The following is a 12,056-nucleotide window of genomic DNA, read 5'->3' as shown; positions in this document are numbered from 1 at the left end:
ACACAAGAACTTTAATGGACTGAAGGCAAAAACAAAAAACAAAAACAAAAACAAAACAAAACAAACAAAAAAGTGCACCAGGGGAAATACAGTGAGCGAACAAGCACATGAAAGAAGGTTCATCTTGCTAGCAATTCTTAAAACCAAATTATCAACTGACAAGGACCAAGGATGAATGAGAACACCCAGGGCAGCAGGGATTGCCAGGGAGATTGGTTTTCTTGTTTCTTGTTGTTCGAATTGTAAATTAGCTAGAAGCCTTTTAGGCAGCTACAGGGTAACAGAGACAAAAAGAGGTTGGTACCATTAGATCCTCTAAGTCTTCTATGGAAGGACTAATTACAAAATTGATTTGAAAGGAATTCTTTGCTGCAGTATTTTCTGTCATTAACTCCCAAGCCCGCAAAAATTTTGAGTTTGAGTTTCGTGGTACATCAAATCAATAAAATTACTCAGTCAGCAAACAATAGATGTTGCTGGAATTTTCGTCGGAATCCTGAAGGCACTCCAAGACGCGGAAACCAACGGTACGGAAGCCGTGAATGGACTAGTTTGCAAAAGGCGGCATTACAAATGTGGCATCCCTTGGTGCCTTAAATTGACAGGATTACGGACCGCCCCATTTTTCAGTTCATTTTCTAGACAGAAAATATAAAAGGACTGGAGCGCAGGAAGGTCATGCCCCATTTTGTCCGCAGGACCTTTTTATGAGGAGAGCCCATGGCGGGGAGTCGCCTCAGCTCTTAAGTCCAAGTCCTATTTCATTTCCCAAACGCTGTGCCAGCAAGTTTGCTCCTTACAGCTCTGTTTTCTCCTCTGGAGCGTCAAAAGAGGTAATATTAATTAATGCCGGCATCGGGAGCGAGAATCAGACACGACAACCCACGTCGGCACGCAGCGCAGGGCGGCATGGAGACGGCAGCTTCCGGCAAACGTCCGCGCGCTTGTCCCTGCCCCACTGCGCATGCGCAGATCCAGCGCACGCGCAGATCCAGCCCACGTGCTCAGACTCCCTTGGAGCTGCCTGAAGTCCGCTTGCACTTGGCTCGTCTTTGCCTGGTTCCCCTGCAGCAGCTGCGTGCATCAAGGCAGGACATCTTTTGTGATTTCGTTTCATCTTGACCTACCCTGTCTCATCCCCGTTGGCTCTTGACTCTGCTGACTCCCCAATCCAGCTGAGAGCCCGCTGCCCCGTGGATGTGTCAGCTTCACCCACTCCTCCTGTCACCTCTGTCCTCTGCCCTAAAATGACCGCGCGTCATTCTTTTGCTCACATCTCCCACTCCTCACGGGCTCTACCTCTACCACCTCCCTCATGAAGCCTCCCGCGCGGACTCCAGCCCTCTCATCTGGGTAATTCTGCAGCTGCTCACTTACTCATTTGCAGTTTTGCGCATTAGTGGATAGCCGCTCCTACTTGCTTAATTGTACAGATTTACTAATTGTACCAAATTGGGCTAATTTTTGTTAGAGATTGAGAGTGGCCTTTCATTCTTTTACTACTGACGACACTTGGTTCTACTGCCTCTAAAAATATTTTTTGAATTATTGTGTTTATGTTGTACTCCTTGGCACTTTTCTTATAGAAAGTAATAGATAAGAAAGACCAGAATAACATTTAATCAATGGAAGGAACACAGAAGACGTTTCTAATTTCTCAACTAATTATTACATGAAAACATTTTTATGCCACACTTCTCTCTCATTTAGGCGTGGCTCCATCAAGTCCCAGATGTTTCTCCAGACTTCTTGTTATGCTAGGCCAAGCCATCCGTTGTCCATCCTAACACCTACAGCCTCAAAGCCCATCCCTGCTACAGGGGAACATGCAGTCCCACCCAACTTCTCAGCGTTTTCTGAACATGGTCCAGTCTCTTGCATGTGCTCTCATGCACCCCGAATACCTTTCACTTTTCTGGAACAAGTTTGGTATGCTGTGTGTATTTCTCTTACCTTTCCACTTAGAGTAACCGTTTATTTATTTATTTATTTATTTGAGAGAGAAAAAAGTGAGAAAGAGCGTGAGCGCATTAGCAGGGGGAGGGGCTGGGCAGGGAGCCTGACAGAGGCTCCATCTCAGGACCCTGGAATCATGACCGAAGCCAAAGGCAAATACTTAACCATATGAGCCACCCAGGCGCCCCAGTAATTTTAATTCTTTATCCACATGTCTATGTGTGCCTCTTCTGACTGCCTGAGTTCCTCAGGACTGGCACTGGTCAAGTCATCCTAGTCTCCAAGTTCCAAGTAATGTCTTTGACACAAGGAGGGCTGAAGAAACCTATATAGTAAGTATGATTTTTAGGAGTCGAGTGGCTACTTTGTGACTCTTGCTTGTTTCATTCTTTTTTTTTTTTCCGTAACAGTTTTCACCTTACACAAAGCACATACTTCAGTTAATGCCTTACCCCTTCAGTAACTCTTGTGTTCAACAAATGAATGTTGGTTGATAGTTCTGAATACCTAATTGCTATCTCTTTTCCTTACATCCAAGAAGAGATCACTAAGCACACAGTTTCTCTTTTTCTAAATTTTGACACTTTTTAGCTCATTATAGGATTTGATTCTAATCCTTTCCTTGAATATTCCAGAAAATATCACACTTACAAATATTACATGTTTTAGGAATCTGGAGTCAATGAGGGCTTCCCTTGACATTCTATAGGAAACAGCCCCAGGGCAAACGGTAACACGGTCTAGGCCCTTTATTCGGATTCATTATTCTCCAGTGCTTTCCATAACTGCATACCCTCTGTAGGTTTACTTTTTTATCTGTTCACTTTGTCTCCCCCTTTTGTGACTCATGATCCAGGAGGGCAGGGAATTCATTTTGCTTAACTGTTACAAAAATGCTTCCTGAATGAATTAGACACTCAACCATTTCTGTTGAAAGAAATTCAGTAGTGCTTCATTTCTTGGACAATATAAATGTCCTACAGAAATGTAACATAACTCTCAGTACTGGGTCTTTTTCTTGAAAAAAAAAAAAAAAGGGTAATTGTTTTTAATAATACCCTTTCTAAAACGTCCTGCATACTTCTATTCTTAAGCACTATGTGAAGGCTTTAAATGATTACCTATGAATGTAAACCACTGGGATTTGTGTTTATCTAAATGACACCTGCAGGGGTTATTGATGACTCCAGGCCTGTTTAACCCTTCCCTTCCATTGCAAAGTAGCTTGGATGGTCTTGGGAATAACTTAATTCATCTCTACTTAGAAATGTGTAAAACGTTTTTGGGTTGGTGCTTAAGTTCTAGAATGATGACGGTGCCAGGTTACTGGTTAATCGAGGGTTTCGAGTGACACACAGCTGAACAAGTTTGCCAGGATTTCATATGTCTGCTGCTTTGAGATTTTTCTTGAAATGAAATTCAGACACAGTACCAAGAAACTTTGCTTTGTGAGGCAGTGACATGCTCTAGGGTAATTGTTTGAGATGCTTAGCATTCACTCTAACTGTGGGCTTTTTAAGGTGCATATTTTGCTAGAGAATAGGAAGTTAAGTATATAAAGCTTAATGCTGAATAAATTAAATGCTACACCACCTCTGATTTAATATACATATGAATCCCACTGTGTTTTAGAATTTGTAAAATCTAAGGTACTATTTCTCATGCAGGAGTGGTACAGGGATCTGAGGGACTAAGCTGCAGTTTATTGCAATTCTTGTTATTAAAACTGACCTTGCACTCTGTATTTTATTTAAAGAATGAAAAGACACATTATTTATTCATCACATGCCACGTAAACTCCTCTAGAACCTCAGTGTGTGGAAATAATAAATGTTAATACTTTGAATACCAATAGCTGCAGTTTACTGAATGTGAAATTGCAGGTAAATTTTTTTTTTTAAGATTTTATTTATTTCTCTGACAGAGACAGACACACGGAGAGAGGGAACACAAGCCTGCGAGAAGCAGAGGAAGAGGGAGAAGCAGGCCTCCCACCATGCAGGGAGCTGGTTGTGGGTGGGTCTCTATCCCAGGACTCTGGGATCATGACCTGAGGCAACGGCAGACTTTTAAGGATTGAGCCACCCAGGCGCTCCGAAATTGTAGGTGAAATTAACTTAAGAATCTGACAAATTTTTACTTCCATTTTATTTATTATTTTATTATATTTTTATTTCTTACTTTTTAATTATTTTATTACTAATTTTAGTTTCTAAAACAGAATGTCATCTGTAATGCACAAGGAGTGAGTCTCAAAGACTCACTGGAAACAAGCTGAAGTCCCTAACTGCATCATAAATCCATAGAACAGGTGCCTGACAGCTGATAACTACACTCCCATAGGCTTTGTCCCCAAACCCTGACACTAAAGCCATTAAAGTTTTGATGAAAAGACCCCTTTTGAACTTTTCCAGCTGGTCTTTAGGATTCTTCACTTTCTTTTTCAATGGGAACACAAGAGTGTTTTTTTTCTTTTTAAGAATAACAAAGAATCACAATCTTCAATTAGCCCTCCCTAGGAACAGAGCTGCAGGGTTTCTCTAAAGACAATGTACACATCTTCAGTACAAAACCAATGTCAGGACTCTGACTTGTCTCCATCAGGGTGATTTCTGGGTGCCTATTTAGCCTTGACAACTTTTTGTCCAAAATGTTTTCATAAATATTTTTCTTGGAGAAAAGTTAGTTGCTGATAGAACATAATTCTATTTTAGGTATTTCTAGCTTGCTAACATTCCATTTGCCCAGAATAAAGTTCATACTAAAAGCTGAACTCACAATCAACTCTGTATACAGCCATTTTAAAAAGCTGGATATTGTCCTTTAAATAAGCAACAGCAATAGATATTTATATTAGAAAATATTAAGGCAACAGTGTTACCTAATTTACTGGAAAAATTAGATAATTTGAGTTTTAAGCAGTCTTGTTCTCTTAGAAGGCAAGGACTGTGGTTAACAACCACACAGCTTCCATCAACATCTATGTTATTAATTATAGTGAAAAAATAAAGCTAAAATAAGGGATTTATTTCATTGTCATTTCTGTGCTAGAATTTTTTTTTTTCAAGATTTGTTTATTTTAGAGAGAGAGCATGTGAGCAGGGGCAGAGGGAGAGAGCATCCCAAGGAGGCTCCTTGCTGAATGTGGAGCCCCACACAGGGCTCGATCTCATGACCCTGATATCACAACCTGAACAGAAACCAAGAGTCGGATGCTTCCGTTGTCTGTGCCACCCAGGCACTCCTAGGATGATCTTTTAAACTTTGCTTTGCCTTAAATCTTCCATTAAAGAAACTCTCAGAGCTCCTAGAGCCCTATCCTCTGGTCCTTCACTAGGTGGATTTCACAGTTTACAGAAAACCCTGGATGCAGAGCTGAAGTCAACCTGTTTTTGAAACAACCCTCCCCAGGGTGCCTGGGTGGATCAGTGGGTTGAGCCTGTGCTTTCCGCTCAGGTCATGATCTCAGGGTCCTGGGATCCAGCCCCGAGTCGGGCTCTCTGCTCAGTAGGGAGTCTGCTTCCCCCCTCTCTCTCTGCCTGCTTCTCTGCCTACCTGTGATCTCTCTCTGTCAAATAAATAAATAAAATCTTTTAAAAAAAAAAGAAGAAGAAGAAGAAACATTTTTCCCCTTGCCTTGGAGAGTTGACATTCAATGATGGGAGATGGCAGAAATACACAGATAAGCCTATAAGCTAAAGATTGACAAATGCTGTGGGAGAGGCACTCATAATGAGCTGTGGGAGTTCACAGAATGAGGGTTTGCTTTAACCTGAGAGCATCAAAGACAAATGCATAAAAGAGATAGTGTTTAAATGGAGTCTTAAGTACAGGGTTGTATTTGGGCAATCACAGAGATGCGTGGGACGGTGTTCCTGGAAGATTAAGTATAAGAACAGAGATAAGAAACCCAGTAAGAAGGAAACTTCAGTGAATTCAGTTTGGGAGAAGTTCAAGACATTTACTATACATTCATTTCCTTCTCTTTTTTTCTATGGGAAATGATTGGATAGTAAAGACAAAGAGAAAGTGATCAAGATGTTTTAAAATGTTCCCCAAGGGTTGGGGGTGGGGGGGGTGTGTTCCTCCTGCTGTGACCCTGCCCCCCAGAGATGAAGAATCTTGACCTAAAGACTCTTCTGCCTTTGTATGACTGACAGAGCTCCTCAAGAACTCAGAAGACCAGAAACGTTGTCAATAGATTTATACTGCTGTAGGGTACTTAATAATTCTGTTTTTGTTCAGTAGTGACTTTTGATAACAGATATATCATTTTCTTCCCTCCATCTGTACACCCACCCACCACATGCCCTCACATTCCCACTGCCTTATTCATTCTGAAAAAGCCTCAGCACAGAACAAGGTGTCCAATTCACAGATGCAGAGACGAGATAGAGAAACATTTGGAAAGAGAAGTAGTGTGCCAAAGACCCAGAGGTGGAGAGAAATATACGTGGCGCACACTGACCACATGTGGTGTAGGCTTTTAGGCTATTCTCACGAAAGGCTCCTAGAAGCACATTGTTCATAACCAAAAGCATAAATGGAGCTGCGAGGTCTTGGCCATTGTCACATGACCTGTGGGGAATGGCATTGGAGCACGGATTAGTTCACACTTCTCCACAGGATTTAAATAAGAAGTTGCCAGATAAGGTGGAGGTAGAGATGGGGCTGGCAAATAGACCAGTGTTCACATTAGAACCTAAGATCACAATTCACTTTCTTACATGGAGTTTGCCTCCTTAAGGACATGATTTATAGGCCCATCATGGGTTAGATGACGGTATTTGCACATGATATTTGAAAGAGTTGCATTCCTATTCATCGACTATACCAGACGTTGATAGACAGTGGATGCCTGTTATTCCTGGATTCTGCATTTGCAGTTTTGTCTACTCACTAAAGTTTATGTATTTATGTACCCCAAAATTGGTACTTGCAGGGGTTTTGTGCTCATCTGGGGACACTTGCAGAGCAGCCTTGAATAATCTGCCTTGCCTGATGCTCTCTCTGCCTTCTTGTTTCATACAGAACACTAGGGTCCTTTTCACAGTCCACTTAGTGCCAAACTTTCTGCATCTTTGTGCTTTATATTGGTGATCTCACAGATTAAAATAATGCACGATCATAGTGCCAAAGTGCTGTTTAGTTTTCCTAAGCATAAGGAAGCTGTGACGTGTCGTAGGAGAAAATACATGTGGAACAAACTTCTAGAGCTTGGGTGCTCAAGTTTAATGTCAATGGATCTATCACATATAAAACAAGGTTATATATTGACTGGATAACAAAAGGTTGTGACCAGAAGCTTGCAGGGACCCTTCCTCTGTGTTTCTTCCAGGAGCAATCATTCAATATTTGCTGTGATTATGTAGAACATGAGTACTGCAAATAACAAGAATTGGTGTCCTTAACTCAAAACATGCTACAATAAGTAGCGTGCCCCTTTGGGGCAAGACAAAACAGAGCATAAGGAGTGAAATAGTGTTCTGAGTGCACACACATTCCGTCTCCCTTTAGTCAACACTTTCCCTGGCACAAGAGCAGGAGTGTGAACTGAAAGGAACCTTCACTGCCTTGTCAGATGGGCAGCGGTGGCCTCCCTCCCTGGACCGGTTAGCATTAGTCTGTAGACACAGTGTGGCTCAGACGTAAAGGGTGCCTTGGCTCCCGTGTGGCTACCTGCCACATTCTCAGAATATACAGAGAGAATTTATAGGATGATTTTTGTAAGTAAGCTCTTTGCCTAACGTGGGGCTCTAACTCACAACCTCGAGATCATAGGGCACATGCTCTCCCGACTCAGCCAGCCAGGTGCCCTGATCCTTTTTAACCTATAGGAGAACAGTACACACCAGATGAGTTCTGATTGCAAAATATCTCCTAATCCTGCTAGACCGTCTTAGAATAATTTGTTCTGGGATCTCGGTTTAAGCACAGTCCCCATCTGGGATTCGTGCCTATCTATGTTTGTTTGGGGAACTGAAGTAACAGACCCCGTGGAAGCTGACTTTCTTGGGCTATAAGGAACCTCTGGAGAAAGAATGACGTGGATGCATCAGGCACAATAATGTAGACTCTGTACAAAGTCTTAAACATCAGAGCAAAATAGAGACTCGGAATGCAGGGTAAGGGTGTTACTCATCTCTTATTCATGCCCAGGCTCCTGAATGAACGTTTGGTTCCCAAGGAAAGATACAACCGTAAGTGGAAATATAAAGAGATACTAAATTAGTCTCTTTCGTATCAGGTTCCAAGAAGCACGCTTTTGGACATCCTTTTCATTCGCTACACAATAACGGAAAAGTTCACCACTGCCGCCCATTCCTGGTGGCTCCTGGGACCATAGGCAGGTCCCTGCTTTGGGGCAGTTGAACACAGTGACTGGGATTCCAGGTGGAGCTATGGTGACATTGTAGTGTTGTGCTTCCTGTGGGGATTACCCACCCTTGAGCAAAACATGGGCCTGACCAACCAGAATTGGCACAACACGGGCATGGACCAATCAGAAGATATCCAGGCCCAAAACAACTAAAACTCACTCCAGTACAGGTGTAAATGGGCTGAATGTCAGCTTTGCACCGTGGACCTTGAAAATTCTTGGAGAGGAGGCGTGGACACAATGAGCCCATGGTCAGGGTCATTTTGGTAATAATATGCACACTATCTCTATGCATGTCACAATAATAACCCTGCCAATTAGGTATTCCCACATCCTATGAAGAAGGAAAATACCATCAGGCTAAATACTCACTTTAACTTCTCAAGGATGTGATACATCTAGGATGCACACGCAGCTTGCTAGTATTCCTTTTATACTTCCTGAGTAACCAGATTACTTCCTTTAGGTCTGTATTCTATTTACAGATGACTCTAGCTCAATTTTGATTTGCTCTAATTGAATTTGTAAATGAGTGCTCCAGAAGAGAAGCAAACCTGAGGATCTGAGTGTTTCCCCTCTACCAGCGGAGCAAACCTTCTCATGCTAATGCGTAGTGAGGCCCGTGAATGATAAGAATCCAGTGGGAAAACAAAGAGTATAAAGGACCGCTTCCAAACATTTGAGACTGCATCATAGAAAAAATTAACACAGGCTAAGAGTAAGACCCCTTTGTTTTATAAATGAATATGGGGCCACCGCCAAAAGCCCAAAAGCCAGGGAAGCTGGAAGGAAAACCCTTCCACACTGAATGAAATGCTCCATCAGGCCACAGCTGGGTCAGAGTGGCAAGCCTAAACCTGCAAATCCTCCCTGTTTCCTACAGCATGCTACCTTCCCCCAACTTCATCTCCCCCCCAACCCTCCCCTCCCCCCCCCCCCGCCCCCCGCCCCACTACAAGGAACCTAAGGTACTTATTTTTCATCCCCTGTAACAAAAAGAAAAGAAAAAGAAGAGAACCATGAGTTTACATCTCCGGTTAACCTCAGGCTTAAAAAAATTTTCCTTAATCTAAATTTGATTTAACTGTGCAGTACTTTGCTTTCTTAATTAGAAGTTTAAACCCAGTGGAATGAATGCCTTCACTGTTGGTATGCACGGCCCGGATGAGGAATTGAGGTGTACCTCCGCAGAAGACAAAGGACAAAGAAAACACATAATTGCAAGGTGAGCTCTCATTAACAGCATACATGGTACTCGATGATCACGTGCAATGGAAATTAAATGCTAACTTAGTCATCTCAATGCTGTGCTCTAGGTGGCCAAGGAAACATTGTTCTGAAAATGAAAGTGTGATGCCGTGCTTTAAACAAGAACACAAACTAAGTCAAGAAATGATCATGCAGGTGAACAAGGCAAATATAAACTTGAAGCATTTGGGGAGCAAGAATGAAGCCTGGATTGCATATTTGCATGTTTTGTCCCTATCAAATTTTACCAAGGTCCAGAAAGCTGTGAATAATTTATGAAGTAGCCATTGGCAGAAGAGGAGTAAACTAGGGGTTTTCAGGTCTAGTCTAGTGGACTTTGTATTTAACAAACTGTGATTTCAAATATTGTTGTTCTTCAACTTAAGATCATAAAACTTGTGTGCTTAAAGCAGTATGAAATTATCTATATCTGTCTGTCTATCTATCTATCTACTTTAAGATTTTAGATGGGACTTAATTATTTCTCTTTAAAGAATCCCAGAGGGGTTCCTGGGTGGCTCAGTGGGTTAAAGCCTGAAGTCATGATCTCAGGGTCCTGGGATCCAGCCACATATTGGGCTTTCTGCTCAGCAGGGAGCCTGCTTCCTCCTCTATCTCTGCCTGTCTCTCTGCCTACTTGTGATCTCTGTCAAATAAATAAATAAAATCTTAAAAAAAAAAAAAGAAGCCCAGAAATAATTTTCATCTTGTTTTTTTCCCATTAACAAATAGAATTTTAAATTTTTAAAAATATTTATTCATTTTTTTTTTAGAGAGAGAAAGCAAGAGAGGTGGGGGAGGGGCAGGGGTTAAAATCCTCAAGCTGAGTCCACGTGGGTCTCACCACCCTGAGGCCCCAACCTGAGCTGAAATCAACAGTCACTTAACCAACTTAGCCACCCAGGGACCCCAACAAACAGAATTAAAAAAAAAATCCCCAAACCCTATACTTTCATAGAAACAATAACTGCTTTATCAAAATCTGAGTTGAGTTTTGTCAAGAAGATCCACACCCTCTCCTGCCTCTGGGGAAAGGAAAGAAAAAATACAAAACAAAACACCTGGTGGAGCAAGACTTCTTGTACACACTGCCTGAAGCAACAAATTATATAAATTTATTAGATCTCTGGCAACACATTCTTAAAATAAATTTAATAGCCTGAGGGTCTCTGTTCAAACCAGAGCCTAATTCCTTTTGTGGCGCCAGACATCTCCCCCCACCCCAAGGAAACTCTTGGGAGGAAATGTAAGCAGTGCTCCAATCACCTTTTGGAGTAACCGGTTTAGCACCATTTAGTTAATTCCCTGTGAAGTGAGGTTGTTTTCTAATTCCTATTTGTATTACCGCCATGCACAGTACCATAACACACAGCCATTGCAATTAACCAGGATTACAGCTGGAGCTAGATTTTGGGTTATCTTTGGGAAAATGTGTCGTATCCACATTGAGACAAAAATAGAAAAGAGAATAAAACCCCAGAAGTGCCTTAATCTGCTTAAAAAAAAAAAAAAAAAGGACTTAAACTGTTTCTATTAGTACCAAAATTTATTTAGATCTGATGGCCAGGAAGGAGGGATTAAGACGGAAAGACAGTGTTAGGAACTGAAATATGGTGAGTGAATGTTCACTTAGAATCCTAGGATTCTAGGATGTTAGCTCTTCCCTGAGAAGAACTCGAAGACACTTTAGACTTAGCCTCTTGTTACTGTTTTTGTTGTTGTTGTTGTTGTTACTGTTGTTTTTAAGTCTTGAGTTCAGATGCATGTTCATAGGTCTATTTGAGCTCAGCAGTCAAGATTTAGAAGTTTTAGATTTCTAGACATAAAATTTGAGGGAAAATGTGGAATCACCTCTGGTTTCCTGGCCATTGCCCCTGTGACAGACTATACAAGCCTTGCCTTTGAGGTTTGCCAAGGAAGGAAGGAGAGCGGGAAGGAGCAAGCCTGAAGGGAAGACAGTGGGGGGTGGGGGTTGCAGAATGAAGTAGAATACCATCCATGTCATATGTTTGTTTTGTCACACTTTCTTTTCATTTATTTCAGATTAATTTTACAAAGCTAGCTTTTGTACTCAACTTGCCTATTATTTAATTAATCAAACCCTTTGGTGACTGCCTTAATCCCTTTAAAATTATTCCAGGGCCACAAATACAGGCCTTTTGGGTGATTTTACTGTCTCTCATTAATTAAAAAGCCCTTTTTTGCATATTTAGCTGCTAGGAAAAAAAAAAAAGACACAATAAGTATAAAGACGAGTCGGTATACTCTTAGAGCAGCACACTTTGTAGGAAAAAGATTTAGCCAACATACAGCCATACAACAGTGGTGTTGTTTTTTGGGTTTTTTTGGAACAGAGCTCACAGCACATGTTGTGACGTTCAAGGATGGCTCACATACAGTCCCCTCTGTAAGACCTAGACTTTAGTAAGGAGGCAGACCAAATACCTTACATGAGCTCTAATACAAAATGTAA

The 12,056-nt window shown here is 41.6% G+C and overlaps 1 protein-coding gene and 1 long non-coding RNA gene across 3 annotated transcripts in view; one reads left to right on the top strand and one right to left on the bottom strand.

The window, feature by feature from the left end:
• The window catches only part of FREM2 (FRAS1 related extracellular matrix 2), a 162,769-nt gene that overhangs the window by 91,568 nt on the left and 59,145 nt on the right, over window positions 1–12,056 (bottom strand). The window lies entirely within an intron of this gene.
• Window positions 3,996–10,087, top strand: LOC132002481 (uncharacterized). The gene is made up of 3 exons (XR_009399904.1): window positions 3,996–4,058; window positions 9,448–9,560; window positions 9,652–10,087. It is a non-coding gene; the product is annotated as an uncharacterized LOC132002481 (long non-coding RNA).

Source organism: Mustela nigripes, chromosome 15 (genome assembly GCF_022355385.1).
Source record: "Mustela nigripes isolate SB6536 chromosome 15, MUSNIG.SB6536, whole genome shotgun sequence".
Lineage (NCBI taxonomy): Eukaryota > Metazoa > Chordata > Mammalia > Carnivora > Mustelidae > Mustela > Mustela nigripes.
This window is presented reverse-complemented; position numbering and strand designations above follow the sequence as displayed.